This window comes from Hyla sarda, unplaced genomic scaffold (genome assembly GCF_029499605.1).
Source record: "Hyla sarda isolate aHylSar1 unplaced genomic scaffold, aHylSar1.hap1 scaffold_579, whole genome shotgun sequence".
In the NCBI taxonomy this organism is placed as follows: domain Eukaryota; kingdom Metazoa; phylum Chordata; class Amphibia; order Anura; family Hylidae; genus Hyla; species Hyla sarda.
The window spans coordinates 130,574-154,865 of record NW_026610591.1 but is presented as its reverse complement, the minus strand read 5'-3'; the positions used below and the strand labels follow the sequence as shown (position 1 = coordinate 154,865).

Here is a 24,292-nt window from a genome sequence, read left to right as displayed (position 1 = left end):
CTTCAGGGAGCTTCTACGTAGTCGGTTGGCCGATGCTAATCGGCCACATGGTCCATCCACTCGCAGGTCTGACTCAGGGGGGCCCTCTGCGCTCACCTTCCACTGCCACGGCTGCTGGGGAGGGGAGGGGTGACAGGAGCAGTATCGGCTCAATCAGCAGCAGCCTGAGTCTACAGTCGCTGATGAGTAGCTTCCTTCAGCCGCATAGTGAAGCTACTCATCAGCAGCAGGCGGACATGGAGCAGGACCTGAACCAGCAGGTGGCGCTTACCTCGACATGACCCTGCCAACAACCGTTGAAGATCCGCTGGACTTCTGGGCAGCCAAACTTGATTTATGGACGCAACTAGCGGAGTTTGTCCTGGAAAAGCTGTCCTGCCCGGCCAGTAGTGTGCAATCAGAGCGGGTATTTAGTGCGGCCGGGGCCATAGTCACCCCAAGGCGAACTCGTCTGTCCACAAAAAATGTGGAGAGACTGACGTTTGTCAAGATGAATCAGGGATGGATCAGCCAGGATTTCTAGCCACCAATGACAGATGGATCTGAGTAGATTAACCATGCTCCTACAACAAAATTTTCTCTATTGTGGTTGGTTATGAAACCCTCTGGGGCAGGCCTGGGCATTGTACAGCCCGCTTGCCACATATGGCCCTTTGATTGGCTCTGACTGGCCCGCGATGATTGGGGGACAACTATGCTGCCTAATCTGGGGGACAACTATGCTCCTAATCTGGGGGACATCTATGCTGCCTAATCTGGGGGACATCTATGCTGCCTAATCTGGGTGACATCTATGCTGCCTAATCTGGGGGACATCTATGCTGCCTAATCTGAAGGACATCTATGCTGCCTAATCTTGGTGACATCTATGCTGCCTAATCTGGGTGACATCTATGCTGCCTAATCTGGGGGACATCTATGCTGCCAAATCTGGGGGACAAGCATGCTCCTTATCCGGGGGACATCTATGCTGCCTAATCTGGGTGACATCTATGCTGCCTAATCTGGGGGACATCTATGCTGCCAAATCTGGGGGACAAGCATGCTCCTTATCCGGGGGACATCTATGCTGCCTACTCTGGGGGACAAGTATGCTCCTAATCTGGGGGACATCTATGCTGCCTAATCTGGGGGACAACTATGCTCCTTATCTGGGGGACAACTATGCTCCTAATCTGGGGGACATGTATGCTGCCTAATCTGGGTGACATCTATGCTGCCTAATCTAGGGGACAACTATGCTCCTAATATGGGGAAAACTGATGCTTCTGGCCTTGGGCCTATAATTTTTTGAAGTTTAGCAGTAGCTAAATACATGCTTAATGCAAATGTCAACATTGATCTTTAAATGTAAGGGGTTATGAAACCCTCTTGGGTACTGCGAATGACTGCTCCAGACTCATTCTGTGTCTTTCACAAACTACTTGCCTCCCTGGTGCCTCAGGCCTTGGGCCTATAATTTTTTGAAGTTTAGCAGTAGCTAAATACATGCTTAATGCAAATATAATCATTGATCTTTAAATGTAAGGGGTTATGAAAACCTCTTGGGTACTGTAAATGCATGATCCAGACTCATTCTGTGTCTTTCAGGAACTACTTGCCTCCCTGGTGCCTCTGGCCTTGGGCCTTAGCAGTAGCTAAATACATGCTTAATGCAAATTTCAACAATTATCGTTAAATTCTCGGCGCTCTGCCAGGGCCTTCTCCTTCCCCGCCTGGGCCGATCCGAGGACCTCACTATCCAACTCACTAACTAATCCAATCGCTTATAGCGACGGGCGGTGTGTACAAAGGGCAGGGACTTAATCAATGCCAGCTTATGACCCTCACTTACTGGTAATTCCTCGTTTTAAGGTTAAATAATTGCAATCCCAGATCCCTATCACAAACTGGTTTCACGCTAATCCGTTCAGTGGAGCGCTAGTGCGGCCCAGGACATCTGAGGCCATAACACACCTGTTATTGCTCAATCTCGCAATTGATCAGGCAAGGTACGGGGTTATTATAGCCTCTTGGGTACTGCTGAGGCCTACTCCTGACTGCTCCTGGTGCAATGTATGGGGTAATTAAACACTCTTGGGTAGTGTTATTGTTAAATTTACTGATAATTTTATCAGTAATAAAATTGAATTTTGCAGAATGATAACCATTACACAACGAAACGCTTGTTGCGTGTGATTTTTTAATGAAAAAAATAAATAAATATGGAGAGGGATTAACTCTGCTTAATAATTTTTGGCGATTAGAATCCTTTTGTGATCTGATCTTTTGGAGACAGATGCGCTTACACACATGTAATAATTTTTTAAACCAAATTTCAAACATTGTGTGGTTTATTATTTTTGAGAAGAATGTCTTTTGGTGGTCCACCGTCCTGCATTATAGAGTCTTCTGAACTGCTGTATATGCGCTTGTTTTTAAAAAACAGGTATTTTGTCAGACAATTTCAATAAAATTTTGCATTTTTTTGGGGTGGATTATGAAGCCCGGGTGTGTACTCGTGCATCAGCCAACTCCAGGCTGTGTCTTTCAGGCAATCTATGGGTTCCTGATGCCTGGGTCTGGGAATAAAAAATTTTTTGATTGCGGGTGCTACCAAAAAAGATGGACACACCCTTATCCGTTCAGTGGAGCGCGCCTGCGGCCCCGGACATCTGAGGGCATAACACACCTGTTATTGCTCGATCTCAGGAGAAGGGGGGTTCATCATCGGGAGAAGAGAGCTGCAGGTTGCCCTTGAGTCAGCAAGGCGGTAGCACAGTTGGCAGTCAGCGTGGTGTGGCAGTAGTGGAAATTCTGGAGCCAAACGTGCCCGGGGGAGACCACCTGCTTCGCGGCAGCTTACCTTTCCGGGAGTTAGCGGGTTACCAGCACCGGTCGATGAAAGATAGAGACACGCTAATCCGTTCAGTGGAGCGCGCCTGCGGCCTCAGAATTCTGAGGGCATAACAAACCTGGTATTGCTCAATCTTGCAATTGATCGTGCAAAGGTAGGGGTTATTAAAGCCTCTTGGGTACTGCTGAGGCCTACTCTTGACTGCTCCTGGTGCAATGTATGGGGTAATTAAACACTCTTGGGTAGTGTTTTTTTTATTTTTTTATTTACTGATAATTTTATCGGTAATAAAATTGAATTTTCCAGAATGCTAATCGTTACACAACGGAACGCTTGTTGCATGTGATTTTTTTATGAAAAAAAAAATACGGACAGGGATTAACTCTGCTTCATCATTTTGATCGAAAAAGGTCCTTTGGTGATCTGATCTTTTGGAGACAGATGCGCTTACACACATATTGAATTAGTTTTTGTAAAAAAATTTCAAACATTGTGTGGTTTATTATTTTTGAGAAGAATGTCTTTGGGTGGTCCACTGTCCGGCATTATAGAGTCTTGTGAACTGTTGGATATGAGCTTGTTCTTACACAAAGGTATTTCTTTAAAACATTTCTAAAATGTTGTTGTTTTTTGGAGGGGATTGTGAAGCCTGGGTGTTTACTGGTGCATCAGCCAACTCCAGGCTGTGTCCTTCAGGCAATATATGGTTTCCTGATGCCGCAGAGGTGGGGCCTGGGTCTGGAAATTTAAAATTTTTGGATAGCGGGTGCTACCTATGAGAAATCTTTGTCAAAAATTTCATATATTGTGTTGTTTTTTGGAGGGGATTGTGAAGCCCGGGTGTGTACTGGTGAATCAGCCAACTCCAGGCTGTGTCCTTCAGGCAATATATGGGTTACTGATGCCACAGAGGTGGGGCCTGGGTCTGTTAATTTCAAATTTTTGGATAGCTGGTGCTACCAATGAAAAATCTTTGTCAAAATTTTCATTTATTGTGTTGTTTTTTTTTTTTTTGGGGGGGGGGGGGGGATTGTGAAGCCCTGGTGTGTAGTGTACTAGTGCATCAGCCAACTCCACGCTGTGCCATTCAGCCACTAAATGGTCTCCTCTTGCTGCCAACACCTCCACGCTGTGCCATTCAGCCACTATATGGTGTCCTCATGCTGCCAACACCTCCACGCTGTGCCATGCAGCCACTATATGGTGTCCTCATGCTGCCAACACCTCCACGCTGTGCCATTCATCCACTATATGGTGTCCTCATGCTGCCAACACCTCCACGCTGTGCCATTCATCCACTATATGGTGTCCTCATGCTGCCAACACCTCCACGCTATGTCATTCAGTCACTATATGGTCTCCAGACACTGATGCCACCACCAGGCTCTGTCATTGTGCTTCTGTGCGGCAGTGATTCCAAGAGCGATGCCGGTAATCTGCATGCTATTCTGAATAACAGTATTATTTCATTACCCCAGCACACTCCATATGCGTTTTAGGACACAGCAAAGTGTTCTATACCCCTATAGAGGCTGTATGTAGGCTAGAAATAGCCTTTTTTAATATCGATTCGCCGCAAACAAATTCGGATCTAAACAAACTTTTCGGGAAAATTCGGCGAATCGGCCGAATCGAATTTTTGAAAAGTTCGCTCATCTCTAAATATAATGTATATTTTTTTTATTTATTGTTTTATCAAAACTTTTTATAATATATATCACAGTTAATCATGCAATGGGAATGTATGCCTTTTAATTTAAAAAGGGGTGGTTGAATTATTTTATTAAATGTTTTACCCCGCTGTCAACCCTATTTGATCCCCATTGTCATCCTTGTCCACCCCCCTGTCATCCCTGTTCACTTCTCCCTGTCTCCCATATCCACCGCCCCTTTCTCCCGTGTCCACCCCTGTCATCCATGTCCACCTTGGTCACCCCTCTGTCACCCCTGTCCATCCCCCTGTCACCCATGTTCAACCCTCCCCTCTAGCCACCCCCAGTCTACCCCTCTGTCACCAATGTCCACCCCCTATTTACCCCTCTGTCCCTTTGTCACCCCTGTCCACCCCTCTCTTTCACCCCTGTCCCCCCTCTGACCCCCTATAACCCCTGTTCACCCCCGTGTCTCCCATATCCACCCACCTGTAATCCATGTGAGCCTTGACCTCCCACCTATCCACCCCACTGTCACCCCTGTCCACCCCTCTGTTATCACCTTGTCACTTCTGTCTACTTGTCACCCTCTACAACCCCCTGTCACCCACGTACACCCCTTTGTCACCCATGTACACTCCTCTACACCCCTTTGCCAGCCATGTACACACCTGTGTTACCCATGTACACTCCTCTACACTCCTCTGTTACCAATGTACACTTATCTATGCTCCTCTGTCACACAGGTACACCCCTAAACACCCATCTGTTTCCCATGTATACTCCTCTACACCCCTCTGTCACCCATGCACACTCTTCTACACCCATCTGTCTCCCCTCTACACACCTCTGTCACCCATCTACACCTCTATATTACCCCTACACCCCTTTTGTCACCCATGTACACTCCTCTACACCCCTTTGCCAGCCATGTACACACCTGTGTTACCCATGTACACTCCTTTACACTCCTCTGTCACCCAATGTACATTCCTCTACACTCCTCTGTCACCCATGTACACTCCTCCACGCTCCACTGTCACCAATGTACACTCCTCTACACCCCTGTCACCTATGTACGCTCTTCTACATCCATCTGTCACCCCTCTACACCCTCTCTCCCATGATCATTGTACACCTCTCTATCACCCCCTACACCCCTCTGTACACTCTTCTACACCCTTCTGTCACCCATGTACACTCACCTTCCACTCATGTACACTCTTCTACACCCCTCTGCCACCCTTGTATACTCCTCTACACCCCTCTATCACCCATGTACACCCCTCTATACCCCTCTGTTACCAACGTACACTCCTGTAAGCTCCTCTGTCACCCATGTACACTCCTCCACACTCCACTGTCACCAATTTACACCCCTCTATACCCCTCTGTTACCCATGTACACTCCTCTACACTCCTCTGTTACCAATGTACACTTCTCTATGCTCCTCTGTCACACATGTACACCCCTAAACACCCATCTGTTTCCCATGTACACTCCTCTACACCCCTCTGTCACCCATGCACACTCTTTTACACCCATCTGTCTCCCCTCTACACACCTCTGTCACCCATCTACACCTCTATATTGCCCCCTACACCCCTTCTGTCACCCATGTACACTCCTCTACACCCCTTTGCCAGCCGTCTACACACCTGTGTTACCCATTTGCACTCCTCTACATTCCTCTGTTACCAATGCACACTCCTCTACGCTCCTCTGTCACCCATGTGTACTCCTCTATGCTCCTCTGTCACCCATGTACACTCCACTACACCCCTAACACCCCGCTGTCACCCATGAATGCCCTCCTGTCACCCATGTACACCCCTCTATAACCATCTGTTTCCCATGTACACTTCTCTACACCCCTCTGTCACCGATGCACACTCTTCTACACCCATCTGTCACCCCTCTACACCCCTCTGTCCCCCATGTACACCTCTATATTACCCCCTACACCCCTTCTGTCACCAATGTACACTCCTCTACACCCCTTTGCCAGCCATGTACACACCTGTGTTACCCATTTACACTCCTCTACACTCCTCCGTTAACAATGTACATGTTACGCCGAGCACTCCGGGTCCCCGCTCCTACCCAGAGCGCCCGCGGCGTTCACCTTCTCGCAGCACCCCGGTCAGACCCGCTGACTGGGAGCGCTGCATTAATGTCACCGGCGGGGATGCGACCCGCGTAGCGGGACGCGCCCGCTCGCGGCTCGCATCCCAGTCTCCTTGCCCGTCCTGTCCTCCAACGGCTCAGTCTGATTGGCGCCTGGCCCAATTAGTGATCACATCTGTGGCCTCTCTATTTAAACTCACTTCCCCTTCCCAGCATTGCCGGATCTTGTTGCCCTTGTGCCAGTGAAAGCGTTCCTTGTATGTCCCAAGCCAGTGTTCCAGACCCTCTGCCGTTGCCCCTGACTACGATCCTTGCTGCCTGCCCTGACCTTCTGCTACGTCCGACCTTGCTCTTGCTTAATCCCTTGTACCACGTCTATCTCAGCCGTTAGTTGGGGTTGAGTCGCTATCGGGTGGAACGACCTGGGGGTTACCTGCCGCTGCAAGTCCATCCCGCTTTGCGGCGGGCTCTGGTGAAAACCAGTAACCCCTTAGACTCCGTTCCCCTTGTACGGCCCACGTCATCTCCCCACTGACACAGAAGATCCACCACCAGTATCCTCTCAGTATCCAGATCCTGACAGTAGATCCGGCCATGGATCCCGCTGAGGTCCCGCTGCCAGTTGTCACTGACCTTACCACGGTGGTCGCCCAGCAATCTCAACAGATAGCGCAACAAGGACATCAGCTGTCCCAACTGACTGTCATGCTGCAAAAACTCCTGCCACAGCTTCAGCAACCATCTCCTCCGCCAGCTCCTGCACCTCCTCCGCAGTGAGTGGCCGCTTCCAGCCTCCACTTGTCCCTGCCGGACAAATTTGATGGGGACTCTAAACAATGCCGTGGTTTCCTGTCTCAATGTTCCCTACACTTGGAGATGATGTCGGACCAATTTCCCACAGAACGGTCTAAGGTGGCTTTCGTGGTTAGTCTCCTGTCTGGAAAGGCCTTGTCATGGGCCACACCGCTCTGGGACCGCAATGATCCTGTCACTGCCACTGTCCAGTCCTTCTTCACTGAGGTTCGTAGTGTCTTCGAGGAACCAGCCCTGACCTTCTGCTACGTCCGACCTTGCTCTTGCCTAATCCCTTGTACCGCGCCTATCTCAGCCGTCAGTTGGGGTTGAGTCGCTATCGGGTGGAACGACCTGGGGGTTACCTGCCGCTGCAAGTCCATCCCGCTTTGCGGCAGGCTCTGTTGAAAACCAGTAACCCCTTAGACTCCGTTCCCCTTGTACGGCCCACGTCATCACCCCACTGACACAGAGGATCCACCACCAGTATCCTCACAGTATCCGGATCCTGACAGTACACTTCTCTACGCTCCTCTGTCACACATGTGCACCCCTAAACACCCATCTGTTTCCCATGTACACTCCTCTACACCCCTCTGTCACCCATGTACACTCTTCTACACCCATCTGTCTCCCCTCTACACACCTCTGTCACCCATCTACACCTCTATATTAGCCCCTACACCCCTTCTGTCACCCATGTACTCTCCTCTACACCTCTTTGCCAGCCATGTACACACCTGTGTTACCCATGTACACTCCTCTATACTCCTCTGTTACCAATGTACACTCCTCTTTGCTCCTCTGTCACCCATGTACACTCCTCCATGCTCCACTGTCACCAATGTACACTCCTCTACACCCCTCTGTCAGGCTGGGTTCACACCCCGTTTTGTTAAATACGGCTCCCGTATACGGTTGGGAGGAGGGGGGGCCGGGCTTAATTGCGGCGCCCGCACTCAGCCGTATTTGGGAACCGTATTTAATGTATGTCTATGAGCCGACCGGAGTGAACCGCAGCATCCGCTCGGCTTCGTTTTCGGCCGTATGCGGTTTCCCGGCCGCAGGCAAAAACGAATACGGCTGAGTGCGGGCGCCGCGATTAAGCACCGCCCCCCCTCCTCCCAACCGTATACGGGAGCCGTATTTAACAAAACGTGGTGTGAACCCAGCCTCACCTATGTACGCTCTTATACATCCATCTGTCACCCCTCTACACCATCTCTCACCCTTGTACACCTCTCTAACACCCCCTACACCCCTCTGTCACCCATGTACACTCTTCTACACCCTTCTGTCACCCATGTACACCCCTCTATACCCCTCTGCTACCCTATGCACTCCTCTGTCACCCATGTACACATCACTACACCCCCAACACCCAGCTGTCACCCATGTACACCCCTCTGTCACCCCCTTATGCCCTCCTGTCACCCATGTACACTCCACTCTCACCCATGTACACTCCTCTCTCACCCATGTACACTTCTTTACACCCCGCTATCACCTATGCACACTCTTCTACACCCATCTGTCATCCCCCTACACCCCTGTCACCCATGTACACCCCTCTGTCACCCCCTACGTCCTGTCACCCATGTACACTCCTCTACACCCCACTGTCCCACATGTACACCCAGCTATAACCCATGTATACTCCTCTCCTTCCCTCTTTCACCCTTGTACACTCCTCTACACCCCTTTGCCACCCATGTACACTCCTCTATACGCCTCTGTTACCAATGTAAACTCCTCTATGCTCCTGTCACCCATGTACACTGCTCTACGCACCCCTGCCACCCATGTTCACCCTCCTACACCCCTCTATTACCCATGTACACTTCTCTATGCTTCTCTGTCACCCATGTACACTCCTCTAAACCCCCAACACCCCTCTGTCACCCATGTACACACCTCTATCACCCCCTACACCTCCCTTTCATCCATGTACATTCCTCTACACCCCTCTGCCTCCCATGTACACTCCTCTACACCCCTCTGCCACCCATGTACATTCCTCTACACACCTCTATCACCCATGTACACTCCTCTGCACCCCTATGTCACCCATGTACACTCCTCTACACCCCTCTGCCACCCGTGTACACTCCTCTACACCCCATATTGTGCATTGCGGCTTTTCCCCTTTTGTTTTTTGGCTTATCAACTTTGGTAGGGGTGCCCAGTGGAATTTTTTTTTTCCAAGGGGTGCCTTGAGCCGAAAAAGGTTGGGAAACACAGGTCTAACATAAACTTGTAAACTCTGCAGTCAGTTTAGTCTATTCTATTAAATATTGAAAAAGGGGATTCCTACAAATGAAATAAAACAGAGAATAAGGATCATAAATGTTCCTACTCTCTGTACCTGAGATATGGTTGTGTTATATAAGAAGCTGTCCATAGACAATATACTTATTAACAACACATATATCTTCATGTAGAAGGGAGAGACTATAACATCTCTGCAGGTCTAGATAGTACATCTAGCCTGATTGTTATCAGTAATTAATATAAATATTAATTACCTGTCTCGCGGTTCCTTTTTTGCAGCTGACGAGGGTTTATGTCACGTTCACCTTCTCACGGGGCATCAATCACCTGTAAAGAAAGACAAAGGTATGATAACATGTTCCTAATACATGCTACAGACACTAATATATATAACACTCTAGGGCCAGAACTACTTATCTCAGGGATTATGAAACTGCACATGAAAAAGGAACAAAAAAAGATGGAACACATAAGGATCTAGTTCATTATTTTAACTTAAAATATAATGTATATTTTTAATATTTATTTATTTATAGTTTTATCAATTTTTTTTATAATATATATCACAGTTCATCATGTAATGGGAATGTATGCCTTTTAATTTTAAAAGGGGTGGTTGAATTATTTTATTAAATGTTTTACCCCTCTGTCCCTCTGTCCCCCCTATTTTATCCCCCTTTCCATCCTTGTCCACCCCCCTGTCACCCCTGTTCACTTCTCCCCGTCTCCTATATCCACCGCCCATTTCTCCCGTGTCCACCCCTGTCATCCATGTTCACCATGGTCACCCCTCTGTCAACCCTGTCCATCCCCCTGTCATCGATGTTCAACCCTACCCTCTAACCACCCCCAGTCTACCCCTCTGTCACCAATGTCCACCCCCTATTCACCCCTCTGTCCCTTTGTCACCCCTGTCCACCACTCTCTGTCACCCCTGTCCACCGTCTGACCCCCTATAACCCCTGTTCACCCCCTGTCTTCCATATCCACCCACCTGTAATCCATGTGAACCTTGACCTCCCACCTATCTACCCCTCTGTCACCCCTCTCCAACCCCGTCACCCATGTTCACCCCCCATTGTCCACCCCTCTGACCACATCCTTGTCACGCATGTCCACCATGTATTCACCATTCTGTCCCTTTGTCACCCCTGTCCACCCCTCTGTTATCACCTTGTCACTTTTGTCTACTTGTCACCCTCTATAACCCCCTGTCACACATGTACACTCCTCTACATTGCTTTGTCACCCATGCAAACCCCTCTACACCCCTCTGTCACCCAAACACACCCCTTTGTCACCCATGTACACTCCTCTGTCACCCATGTACATGCCTCTATTACCTCTTACACCCCTCTGTCACCAAGGTCCACCCCCCTCTGACCACCCACCAATCTACGCCTCAGTTACCCATGTACACTTATCTACGCTCCACTGTGACTTATGTACACTCTTCTACACCCCGCTGTCACCCCCTTTGACCCCCTGTCACCCATGTAAACCCTTCTTCACCCCTCTGTCACCTATGTACTTTCTTCTACACCCCTCTTTCATGCATGACACCCCTCCAACACCCATGTACACCACTCTGTCACCCATGTACACTCCTCTAAACCCCTCTGTCACCCATGTACATTCCTCTACACCCATCTATAACCCATGTGCACTCTTCTGCACCCATCTGTCACCCTTCTACACTCCGTTGTCACCCATGTACACCACTCTTCCACCCCTACACCCCTCTGTCACCCATGTACACCCCTCTGTCACCCCCTATGCCACTCTGTCACCCATGTTCACACTTCTACACCCCTCTATCACCCGTGTACACTAATCTACCACTCATGTACACTCCTCTACACTCCTCTGCCACCCATGTACATTCCTCTACACCCTTTATCACCCATGTACAACCCTCAACATCCCTCAGTTACCCATGTACACTCCTCTACGCTCCACTGTCACCCATGTACACTCCTCTACACCCGTGTGTCACCCATTTACACCCCTCTAATACCCATGTACACTCCTCTACGCTTCACTGTCAGCCATGTACACTCCTCTACATCCCCTCTGTAACCCATGAAAATCCCTCAACACCCCTCTGTCGCCCATGTACAGTCCTCTATGCTCCTCTGTCACCCATGTACATTCCTCTACACCCTGTGTAACCCATGAACATCCCTCTACAACCCTCTGTTACTCAAGTACACTTCTCTATTGTTACGCTCACAGCGTTCTCCTGTTCGCAGCTCCCCGGTCAGACCCGCTGACTGGGAGCGCTGCGATAATGTCCCTAGCCGTGATGCGATCCGCGATGCGGGACGCGCCCGCTCGCGATTCGCATTCCGGCCCGCTTACCAGACTCGTTCTCCGTCTGTGCTGTCCCGGTGCGCGCGGCCCCGCTCCCTAGGGCGCGCGCGCGCCGGCTCTTTAAGATTTAAAGGCCCAGTTCACCAATGATTGGTGTCTGGCCCAATCAGTCTGATTAGCTTCCACCTGCTCCCTGTCGATATAACCTCACTTCCCCTTCCCTTCCTGGCCGGATCTTGTTGCCATCATGAGCATTGGACTGCATCACGAAAAAATTTAACTTTTTGTTTTGCCCAACTGCACCTCTGAAGTCCTCCTCGGTCTGCCATGGCTCCAACGCCACTCTCCTACCCTTGACTGGACCACCGGGGTGATCAAGAGCTGGGGTGCTTCTTGCCACAAAAAATGCCTTACGTCTGCTCCCAGTCCCGTCAGTCAAACCTCAGTGTCTCCTCCTATACCTGGTCTCCCCAAGGCCTATCAGGACTATGCTGTGTCTCTTCCTCATAGCCCCCGTCCTGGTAACACTCTGCCCCGTGCCAAGCTTCACCCTCTTCCCCCCCTCCCCACTCCCACGCCTTCTGGTTTGCCCGCTGTTGATGAGGTTACCCGGGACTTCTCCACCATCTGGAAAGAGACTCAAAAATCCCTCATACAGGCCTCATCCCGGATGAAGAAGCATGCCGACAAAAAAAGAAGAACTCCTCCTGTCTTTGTTCCTGGAGACAAAGTGTGGCTCTCCGCCAAGTATATCCGCTTCCGTTTTCCCAGTTATAAACTAGGACCACGTTATCTTGGACCCTTTAAAATCAAGTGCCAAATCAATCCTGTCTCCTACAAACTCCTTCTTCCCCCTTCTCTCCGTATTCCTAACGCTTTTCATGTCTCTCTCCTTAAACCGCTAATCCTTAACCGCTTCTCTCTCAAGGTTGTTGCTCCTACTTCTGTCTCCGGGTCCTCAGATGTCTTCTCGGTTAAAGGAATTCTCGCGTCTAAGACGGTCAGAGGTAAAAAAAAAATTCTTGTAGATTGGGAGAATTGCGGCCCTGAGGAGAGGTCATGGGAACCCGAGGATAACATTCTCGACAAGGACCTAATTCACAAATTTTCAGGTTCCAAAAAGAGGGGGAGACCCAAGGGGGGGGGGGGGTACTGTTACGCCGAGCGCTCCGGGTCCCCGCTCCTCCCCGGAGCGTTCGCAGCGTTCTCCTGTTCGCAGCGCCCCGGTCAGACCCGCTGACCGGGAGCGCTGCGATAATGTCCCTAGCCGTGATGCGATCCGCGATGCGGGACGCGTCCGCTCGCGATTCGCATCCCGGCCCGCTTACCTGACTCGTTCCCCGTCTGTGCTGTCCCGGCGCGCGCGGCCCCGCTCCCTAGGGCGCGCGCGCGCCGGCTCTTTAAGATTTAAAGGGCCAGTGCACCAATGATTGGTGTCTGGCCCAATCAGTCTGATTAGCTTCCACCTGCTCCCTGTCTATATAACCTCACTTCCCCTTCCCTTCCTGGCCGGATCTTGTTGCCATTGTGCCAGTGAAAGCGTTCCTTGTGTATCCCAAACCAGTGTTCCAGACCTCTTGCCGTTGCCCCTGACTACGATCCTTGCTGCCTGCCCTGACCTTCTGCTACGTCCGACCTTGCTCTTGCCTAATCCCTTGTACCGCGCCTATCTCAGCAGTCAGAGAGGTTGAGCCGTTGCCGGTGGATACGACCTGGTTGCTACTGCCGCTGCAAGACCATCCCGCTTTGAGGCGGGCTCTGGTGAATACCAGTAGCAACTTAGAACCGGTCCGCCGGCACGGTCCACGCCAATCCCTCTCTGACACAGAGGATCCACCTCCAGCCTGCCGAATCCTGACAGTAGATCCGGCCATGGATCCCGCTGAGGTGCCGCTGCCAAGTCTCGCTGACATATCCACGGTGGTCGCCCAGCAATCCCGACTGCTCGCCCAACAAGGTCACCAGCTGTCGCACTTGACCGCCATGCTACAGCAACTTCAGTCACAGCTACAGCAGCAACCATCTCCTCCGCCGGCTCCTGCACCTCCTCCGCAGCGAGCGGCCGCTCCTAACCTCTGCTTGTCCCTGCCGGAAAAATTTGATGGGGACTCTAGACTCTGCCGTGGTTTCCTGTAACAATGTTCCCTACATTTGGAGATGTTGTCGCACCAATTTCCTACAGAACGGTCGAAGGTGGCTTTCGTGGTTAGTCTCCTGTCTGGGAAGGCCCTGTCATGGGCCACACCGCTCTGGGACCGCGATGATCCTGTCACCGCCACTGTACAGTCCTTCTTCGCTGAGGTTCGCAGTGTCTTCAAGGAACCAGCCCAAGCTTCTTCTGCCGAAACTGCCTTGCTGAACCTGGTTCAGGGAAATTCTTCTGTAGGCGAATACGCCATCCAATTTCGTACCCTCGCCTCTGAATTATCTTGGAACAACGAGGCCCTCTGCGCGACCTTTAAAAAAGGCCTATCCAGTAACATCAAAGATGTGCTGGCCGCACGAGAAATTCCTGCCAACCTGCATGAACTTATCCATTTGGCCACCCGCATTGACATGCGTTTTTCTGAAAGACACCAAGAGCTCCGCCAGGGAAAAGACCTTGATCTCTGGGCACCTCTCTCACAGTATCCTTTGCAATCTACCCCTGTGCCTCCCGCCGAGGAGGCTATGCAAGTGGATCGGTCTCGCCTGACCCATGAAGAGAGGACTGGCCGCAGAGATAAAAATTTATGTCTGTACTGCGCTAGTACCAAACATTTCTTGGTGGATTGCCCTATTCGTCCTCCACTTCTGGGAAACGCATGTACGCACCCAGCTCACGTGGGTGTGGCGTCTCTAGGCCTGAAGTCTGCTTCTCCACGTCTCACTGTGCCCGTACGGATTTCTCCTTCTGCCAACTCCTCCTTCTCAGCTGTGGCCTTCTTGGACTCTGGTTCTGCGGGAAATTTTATTTTGGCCTCTTTTGTTAATAAGTTCAACATCCCTGTGACCCGTCTCGCCAAGCCGCTCTACATTTCCTCGGTCAACGGAGTAAAATTGGACTGCACTGTGCGTTACCGCACAGAACCCCTGCTCATGAGCATTGGACTGCATCACGAAAAAATTTAACTTTGTGTTTTGCCCAACTGCACCTCTGAAGTCCTCCTCGGTCTGCCATGGCTCCAACGCCACTCTCCTACCCTTGACTGGACCACCGGGGAGATCAAGAGCTGGGGTGCTTCTTGCCACAAAAAATGCCTCACGTCTGCTCCCAGTCCCGTCAGTCAAACCTCAGTGTCTCCTCCTATACCTGGTCTCCCCAAGGCCTATCAGGACTATGCTGTGTCTCCTCCTTATAGCCCCCGTCCTGGTAACACTCTGCCCCGTGCCAAGCTTCACCCTCTTCCCCCCCTCCCCACTCCCACGCCTTCTGGTTTGCCCGCTGTTGATGAGGTTACCCGGGACTTCTCCACCATCTGGAAAGAGACTCAAAAATCCCTTATACAGGCCTCATCCCGGATGAAGAAGCATGCCGACAAAAAAAGAAGAACTCCTCCTGTCTTTGTTCCTGGAGACAAAGTGTGGCTCTTCGCCAAGTATATCCGCTTCCGTGTCCCCAGTTATAAACTGGGACCACGTTATCTTGGACCCTTTAAAATCAAGTGCCAAATCAATCCTGTCTCCTACAAACTCCTTCTTCCCCCTTCTCTCCGTATTCCTAACGCTTTTCATGTCTCTCTCCTTAAACCACTAATCCTTAACCGCTTCTCTCCCAAGGTTGTTTCTCCTACTCCTGTCTCCGGGTCCTCAGATGTCTTCTCGGTTAAAGGGTCTCCGGGAGCGCTGCGATAATGTCCCTAGCAGTGATGCGATCCGCGATGCGGGACGCGCCCGCTCGCGATTCGCATCCCGGCCCGCTTACCTGACTCGTTCCCCGTCTGTGCTGTCCCGGCGCGCGCGGCCTCGCTCCCTAGGGCGCGCGCGCCGGCTCTTTAAGATTTAAAGGGCCAGTGCACCAATGATTGGTGTCTGGCCCAATCAGTCTGATTAGCTTCCACCTGCTCCCTGTCTATATAACCTCACTTCCCCTTCCCTTCCTGGCCGGATCTTGTTGCCATTGTGCCAGTGAAAGCGTTCCTTGTGTATCCCAAGCCAGTGTTCCAGACCTCTTGCCATTGCCCCTGACTACGATCCTTGCTGCCTGCCCTGACCTTCTGCTACGTCCGACCTTGCTCTTGCCTAATCCCTTGTACCGCGCCTATCTCAGCAGTCAGAGAGGTTGAGCCGTTGCCGGTGGATACGACCTGGTTGCTACCGCCGCTGCAAGACCATCCCGCTTTGCGGCGGGCTCTGGTGAATACCAGTAGCAACTTAGAACCGGTCCGCCGGCACGGTCCACACCAATCCCTCTCTGACACAGAGGATCCACCTCCAGCCTGCCGAATCCTGACATCTATGCTCCTCTGTTATCCATGTGTCCCCATGTACACTCCTGTACACCCCTCTGTCACCCATGTACACCCCTCTAATACCCATGTACACTCCTCTATGCTCCTCTGTCACCCATGCACACTCCTCCAAACCCCTCTGTCACCGATGTACTCCCCTCTTATACCAATGTACATTCCTCTACACCCCTCTGTTATCCATATACACTGCTCTACAGTACTGTCACCCATGTACACTCCTCTACACCCCAACACCCCTCTGTGACCCATGTACCCCCCTCTATCACCTCCTACACCCCCTGTCACCCATGTACACTCCTCTATATCCCTCTGTAACTCGTGTACAACCCTCTAATATCCATGTACGCTCCTCTACACCCCTCTGTTACCCATGTACACTCCTCTACACTCCTCTGTCACCCATGTACATTCCTCTACACCCTGTGTAACCCATGAACATCCCTCTACAACCCTCTGTTACTCAAGTACACTTCTCTATGCTCCTCTGTTATCCATGTGTCACCCATGTACACTCCTGTACACCCCTCTGTCACCCATGCACACCCCTCTAATACCCATGTACACTCCTCTACACCATCTGTTACCCATGTACACTCCTCTATGCTTCACTGTCAGCCATATACACTTCTCTACATCCCCTCTGTAACCCATGAACATCCCTCTACACCCCTCTGTTACCCATGTACACTCCTCTATGCTCCTCTGTCACCCATGTACGCTCCTCCAAACCCCTCTGTCACCGATGTACACCCCTCTAATACCAATGTACGCTCCTCTACACCCCTCTGTTACCCATGTACACTCCTCTACGCTTAACTGTCAGCCATGTACACTCCTCTACATCCCCTCTGTCACCGATGCACACCCCTCTAATACCAATGTACACTCCTCTACATCCCAATGTCTCCAATGTACACTCCTGTACACCCCTCTGTCACCCATGAACACCATTCTGTCACCCATGTACACCCCTTTACACCCCTCTACACCCATCTGTTTCCCATGTACACCCCTCTATGCTCCTCTGTCACCCATGTACATTCCTCTACACCCTCTGTAACCCATGAACATCCCTCTACACCTCTCTGTTACCCATGTATACTCCTCTACACCCCTCTGTCACCGATGTACACCCCTCTAATACCCATGTACACTCCTCTACACCCCTCTGTTACCCATGTACACTCCTCTATGCTTCACTGTCAGCCATGTACACTCCTCTACATCCCCTCTGTCACCGATGCACACCCCTCGAATACCAATGTACACTCCTCTACATCCCTGTCTCCCAAGTACACTCCTGTACACCCCTCTGTCACCCATGAACACCATTCTGTCACCCATGTACGCCCCTCTACACCCATCTGTTTCCCATGTACACTCCTCTATGCTCCTCTGTCTACTATTTACATTCCTTTACACCCTCTGTAACCCATGAACATCCCTCTTAACCCCTCTCTTACCCATGTACACTTCTCTAAACCCCTATGTTACCGATGTACACCCCTCTAATACTAATGTACACTCCTGTACACCCCTCTGTTATCCATGTACATGCCTCTACTGTACTCTGTCACTCAGTACACTCCTCTACACCCCAACACCCCTCTGTGACCCATGTACCCCCTCTATCACCTCCTACACCCCCTGTCACCCATGTACACTCCTCTACATCCCTCTAATTCCCATGTACACTCCTTTACACCCCTCTATCACCCATGAACACCATTCTGTCACCCATGTACACCAATCTACACCCCTCTGTTACCCATGTACATTCCTCTATGCTCCTCTGTCACCCATGTACACTCCACTACACCCCTAACACCCTGCTGTCACCCATGTACGCCCTCCTGTCACCCATGTACACCCCTCTACACCCATCTGTTTCCCACGTACACTCCTCTACACCCCGCTGTCACCCATGCACACTCTTCTACACCCATCTGTCACCCCTCTACATCCCTCTGTCACCCATGTACACCTCTATATTAACCCCTACACCCCTTCTGTCCCCCATATAAACTGCTCTGCACCCCTTGCTGTGATCACCATGATTCCCGTTTCAATTCTGACCAGCGTATTATGTTTTTCCCAGGTCAATCGTGTCTCTTATGACCCGTTGGCTTGGAAAATAAGGGTGATCAGGGTGCCACCTCCTCCTATCACCTACCATTGGTCAATCAGGACTGATCGACCAATGGCAGGAGGGGGGCGGGAGGGAATAAAGTTCAAATCCCCGCTCTACTAGGGATCGACCGATTATCGGTTTGGCCGATATTATCGGCCGATAATCACGATTTTGGGCATTATTTGTATCTGCAATTACCTTGCCGATAATCCGATAATGCCCTGCACCACCCGCACCGCGACCGCATCCCCCACCGACCCGCCGCACCGCGTCGCACCCCCCACCGCACCGCCCCGGCCCCATTGCCTCCCCCCATCCCCGATTTTATAATTACCTGTTCCTGGGAGCCGGGGTGCATGCTACTTCTGGCTCCTGCTGCGTCCTGCTTTACGCTGTGCGCAATGACGAGTGACGTGACGCGACGCAATGTCACCGTCAGTGCGCACAGTGACAGCTCAGGAGGACGCCACCGGAGCCAGATGTAGAGTGGACCCCGGGCCCCGGGAACAGGTAATTATAAAACCAGGGATGGGGGAGGCAATGGGGGTGCGGTGCGGTGGGTCGGTGGGGGGTGGTCGTGGTGCGGTGGGGTGGTAGTGGCGTGGAGCGGTGCGGCGGTGGGGGGGGGGTGGTCGCGGTGGCGGTGATAGGACTCAGGAGGACCCCCGGACAGGCAGGGGGATAGAAGCGGGTGGCGGCAGCGGGGTATGGCACCGCAAAAGCCACTGCAGTTCATTGATTTAAAGCGCCCTCTTTAAATCAATGATCTGCAGCGGTGTCGTGGGGGGGATAAATAGCCGATAACATACCGGAACATTGGTATAAATTATCGGCTATTGGCCCTAACCTCCACAGATTATCGGTATTGGCCCTAAAAAATGATATCGGTCATTCCCTACGCTCTACCCGCCCATGGAAGTCTGGGCAGATCAGGGGGGCGGGGTCTTGGAAAGTGTCTCGGAGGTTCGGGGCCTTACTGGCGTCAGGCAGCAGGCAGTGGCAGATAGCAAGGGACAATCCAGAGGAGTGGCAGCAGTGGAGGAGACTGCAGGCGATAGTAAAGATCATCTTTGGTGAGTGATCTTTACCGTAGCCTCCCATGCCGGGAGTTGTAGTTTTGCAACATCTTGGGGACCACAGAATGGAGACTACTGTGCAGTGGTCTCCAAACTGTGGTTTCCACATTTTGCAAAACTACTACTCTCAGCATGCCCAGACAGTCCAGGCATGATGGGAGTTGTAGTTTTGTAACAGTTAGAGGCACCTTGGTTGGGAAACACTGACAAAGATAGATAGGTAGACAGACAGATAGATAGATAGATAGATAGATAGATCAGTGTTTCCTGAAGAGGGTGCCTCCAGCTGTTGCAAAACTACAACTTCCAGCATACTGGAGTCACCCTGATTGGGAAACATTGATCTATGTCCTATATCTATTCCCTATCTATCTCAGTGTTTCCCTTCCAGGGTGCCTCCAGCGGTTGCAAAACTACAACTCCCAGCATACTGGGAGTTGTAGTTTTGCAACAGCTGGAGGCAACCTGTTCAGGAAACACTGATCTATGTCCTATCTATCTATCGCCTATCTAGCTATCTATCTATCTATCTATCTATCGCCTATCTATCTATCTATCTATCTATCTATCGCCTATCTATCTATCTATCTATCTATCTCAGTGAGAGATATAAGATTACTAATCCTCCATGTACCTGCATTGTTTTGATAATTGTTGCCCTTAGTTACGACCCACTATGGATGGGTAACACATGCTCAGTTCACCTGCAGTCTCCTGAAGTTAATGGCGGTTTGTCTCCACTGTGCTTATAAGCAAGGGGGATTGTGGGAGAGTGTGTGCTCTGTTGCCTGGCAACAGTAGGGTTATCGCTCAGAGAGGAAACTAGGTGATCAGATCCACGGGGGAGAAGAACTCTACAGGGATATAAGTTATTTTTTTTAATAACAGCACATTTCTTCCCCTTTACATATATGTATCGGGCACACATTTATTAAAACCAGTGCAGAGGAAAAATTGACCAGTTGCCCGTAGCAACCAATAAGATTGCTTCTTTCATTTAAAAATAAAGGCTTCTGAAATCTGAAAGAAGCGATCTGATTGGTTGCTATGTGCAATTGCTCCACTCTTTCTCTGCACAGATTTTGATGATTCTCCTTCATAGACTTAATATGCCCACACAGTACTTACACCCCACCCCCCCAACTCTTTGTGTAATAGAATTGAATAAACAGTATATACTTGGTCATTTGGGAACATCAGCAAAGTGTCTAGTTAAATAATTAGATTTAATACAATTTACATTATTATTTTGACACATTATATTCAATAGATCTAGTCATCATTTCTAGAGCATTTCTAGAGCAAGTCTAGAACTCTAGATGCATTCTGACCAATATTTAGGATTATTGGGGGCGATCTATCAAAACCTGACCAGAAGAAAAGTTGCTGAGTTGCCCAGAGCAACCAATCAAATTGCTTCTTTCATTTTTAACAAGGCCTCTGCAAAATGAAAGAAGCAATCTGATTGGTTGCTATGGGCAACTTAGCAACTTTTCCTCTGGACAGGTTTTGATAAATCTCCCCCTATGTACCTCTCCTGTGTCCTCTTGTCCTCTTCCTCATCTCCTGCTCTTTGTGTGCACTCCCTCTGATAGCTAAGGCCTGAGCTGTACTAGTGGCTGGTAGAGATAGCTCCAAACACTTGATGATGTCACATGTGTGATGTCATAAGGGAAGATTAACAAAGAAAGTTGGTAAGGCCACTGTATGATTTTATATTGTTAGTTTTAATGGGATTTGTTAGGCTTCCATTGTGATATCTAACATTTTACAAGACAAAATATTAACCTGTTGTAATTAAGGACAGAGGGCGTACCTGAACACCCTCTGTATTTCCGATCACTGCCACTCGCCACTGATATCACTGATACCTATCAGAAGCCATCCCGGCACAGCGGCTAGGGGCTATTTCAGCTTGTCCTTGCTCCCGGCGGGGCTGGGATTCGCATCGCGGGACGCGCCCTCATGCGAATCCCGGCCCGTCACTTACGACGCTCCTCTGCCACCTCCTCCACTGTATCTCAGCTCCTGCCCACATGTCCCCGTCTCCTAGGGCGCGCACGCCGGAGCCTTGAAATTTAAAGGGCCAGTATTCCCCTAATTATGTGTAACACCTGACACTACTCTATAAGTCCCTACACCTCCCACACTTCTCTGCCAGATCTTCAGTGCCATTTGCCTGAGAGAAAGCATTCCCATTGCCTGTTTTGGCATTCCCATGTATCTAGACCTTCCTGCTACATTTTTTGACTACGAACCTTTGCCGCCTGCCTTGACCTTCTGCTACATTTGACTATGCTAAAGCCTCATCCTTCAGTACCTCGCCTTGCCCAGTTACCTGTTTGGTCGAGCCGTGTCGGGGGTAGCGACCTGGGTGTCACCTGCTGTAGCAAGCCCATCCTGCCTTGCGGCTGGCTCTGGTGAAAACTAGCTGCACCTTAGACTCCGCTCCCAGATACGGTCCGAGTCATCTGCCACACAGGTGGAGGATCCACTTCCTGCTTCGTGACAGCTTACATCAGGGTGCATGACAGGGGCGTTCTGAAACAGTGATCGCCATGATTCGCGGGTCAATTCTGATGTTTTTCCCTGGCCTATCGTGTCTCTGGTGACCCGATGGCCCGGAAAATAAGGGTGATCAGGGGGGCCACCTCCTCCTATCGCCTACCATTGGTCAATCAGGACTGATCGACCAATGGCAGGAGGGGGGCGGGAGGGAATAAAGTTCAAATCCCCCGCTCTACCCGCCCATGGAGGTCCGGTCAGAGCAGGGGGGGGGGGTGTTGGAAAGTGGCTCGGAGGGTCAGGGCCTTACTGGCGTCAGGCAGCGGGCGGTGGCAGATAGCAAGGGACAATCTAGAGGAACGGAGGAGACTGCAGGTGAAAGTAAAGATCATCTTTGGTGAGTGATCTTTACCGTGGCCTGCTAGAAGTTACAAAACTACAACTCCCAGCATGCCTCCTGGCTGTCTGGGCATGCTGGGAGTTGTAGTTTTGCAACATTTGGGGGGGGGCACATATTCGAGACCACTGTGCAGTGGTCTCCAAAGTGTGGTTCCAGATATTGCATGCCCAGACAGTCCAGGCATGATGGGAGTTGTAGTTCTGTAACATCTGGCCCTTCAGATCTTGCAGAACTACAACTCCCAGCATACCTGGAAACTCTTGGTATGCTTTGCTTGGAGTTGTAGTTTTGTCACATCTGGAGGGGCACAGATTGGAGACCACTATACAGTGGTCTCTAAACTCTAGACCTCCAGATGTTGCAAAACTACAATTCACAGAATGCCCAAACAATCAGGCATGCTGGGCATTGTAGTTCTGCAACATCTGGCCCTTCAGATGTTGCCAAACTACAACTCCCATCATGGCTAGACAGTCTGCAACATCTGAGGTCCACAGTTTCAAGACCACTACACAGTGGTCTCCAAACCGTTCTCCAATTGTTGCATAACTAAATCTCCCAGCATGCCCTTCGGCTGTCAGTGCATGCTGGGAGTTGTAGTTTGGCAACAGCTGTAAGCACACTGGTTGGGAAACACTGAGTTAGAGTCTGTTTCCTAACTCGAAGTTTCCCAACCAGTGTGCCTCCAGCCGTGGCAAAACTACAACTTCCAGCATGCACCGGCAGACCATGCATTCTGGGCACTAAGTTAGTCTATTACCTAATCCGGTGTTTTCCCACCAGTGTGCCTACAGCTGTAGCAAAACTACAACTCCCAGCATGCACGGTCTATCAGTGTATGCTGGGAGTTGTAGTTTTGCAACAGTTGGAGGTTTGTGCAACCCCCCCATGTGAGTGTATAAGGGACATTCACACGGGTGGGAGTTTGCAGTGAGTTTCCTGCTACAAGTTTTAGCTGTGGCAAATTTACAGCTGCAGCTCAAAATCCCAACTGTAAACCCCCACCCGTGTGAATGTACCCTAAAACTACTACACTACACGACACTTAAATGAAATAAAGAGTAAAACACTACGTATACACAAACCCGTACACTGTCCCCCCAATGAAAATGAATAACGTCTCGTATGGCACTGTTTCCTACACGGAGCCTCCAGCTGTTGCAAAACAACAAATCCCAGCATTGCTGGACAGCCATTGACTGTCCTGGCATGCTGGGAGTTTTGCAACAACTGGAGGCACCTTGTTTGAAAACCACTGCCGTGGGTAATTTTTGGTGGAGGAGGCAAGTGTAATGCTTGTATCCGAGTCCGTCCCTATGCAAATCCCTAATTTAGGTATCAAATGCACATGGTGCTCTCTCACTGTGGAGCCCTGTCATATTTCAAGGCAACAGTTTAGTGCCACATATGGGTTTTTTGACACTAACAAGCCATGGTTGCCCTATACTTTTCATTGTCACAAGAGGTAAAAGGAGAAAAAGACCCCCAAACTTTGTAACATCATTACTCCTGAGTACAGAAATACCCCATATGTGGACGTAAAGTGCTTTGCGGGCACACAACAGGGCTCAGGAGTGAGAGCGCACCATGTACATTTGAAGCCTAAATTGGTGATGTGCACAGGGGTGGTTGATAGATACAGTGGTTCTGACAAACGCAAAAAAGAAAACACCCACATGTGACCCCATTTTGGAAACCACATCCATCAAAAATATAAAAAGGGGTACAGTGAGCTTT

At 50.4% G+C, this 24,292-nt stretch overlaps 1 long non-coding RNA gene across 1 annotated transcript; it reads right to left on the bottom strand.

Annotated features, from left to right (window-relative positions):
- Positions 1–3,876: 3,876 nt before the first annotated feature.
- On the bottom strand, positions 3,877–21,293 carry LOC130340258 (uncharacterized). Its single transcript, XR_008880416.1, has 3 exons — positions 21,183–21,293; positions 9,934–10,006; positions 3,877–4,284 (listed from the first exon to the last, which is right to left on the bottom strand). It is a non-coding gene; the product is annotated as an uncharacterized LOC130340258 (long non-coding RNA).
- Positions 21,294–24,292: the final 2,999 nt, after the last annotated feature.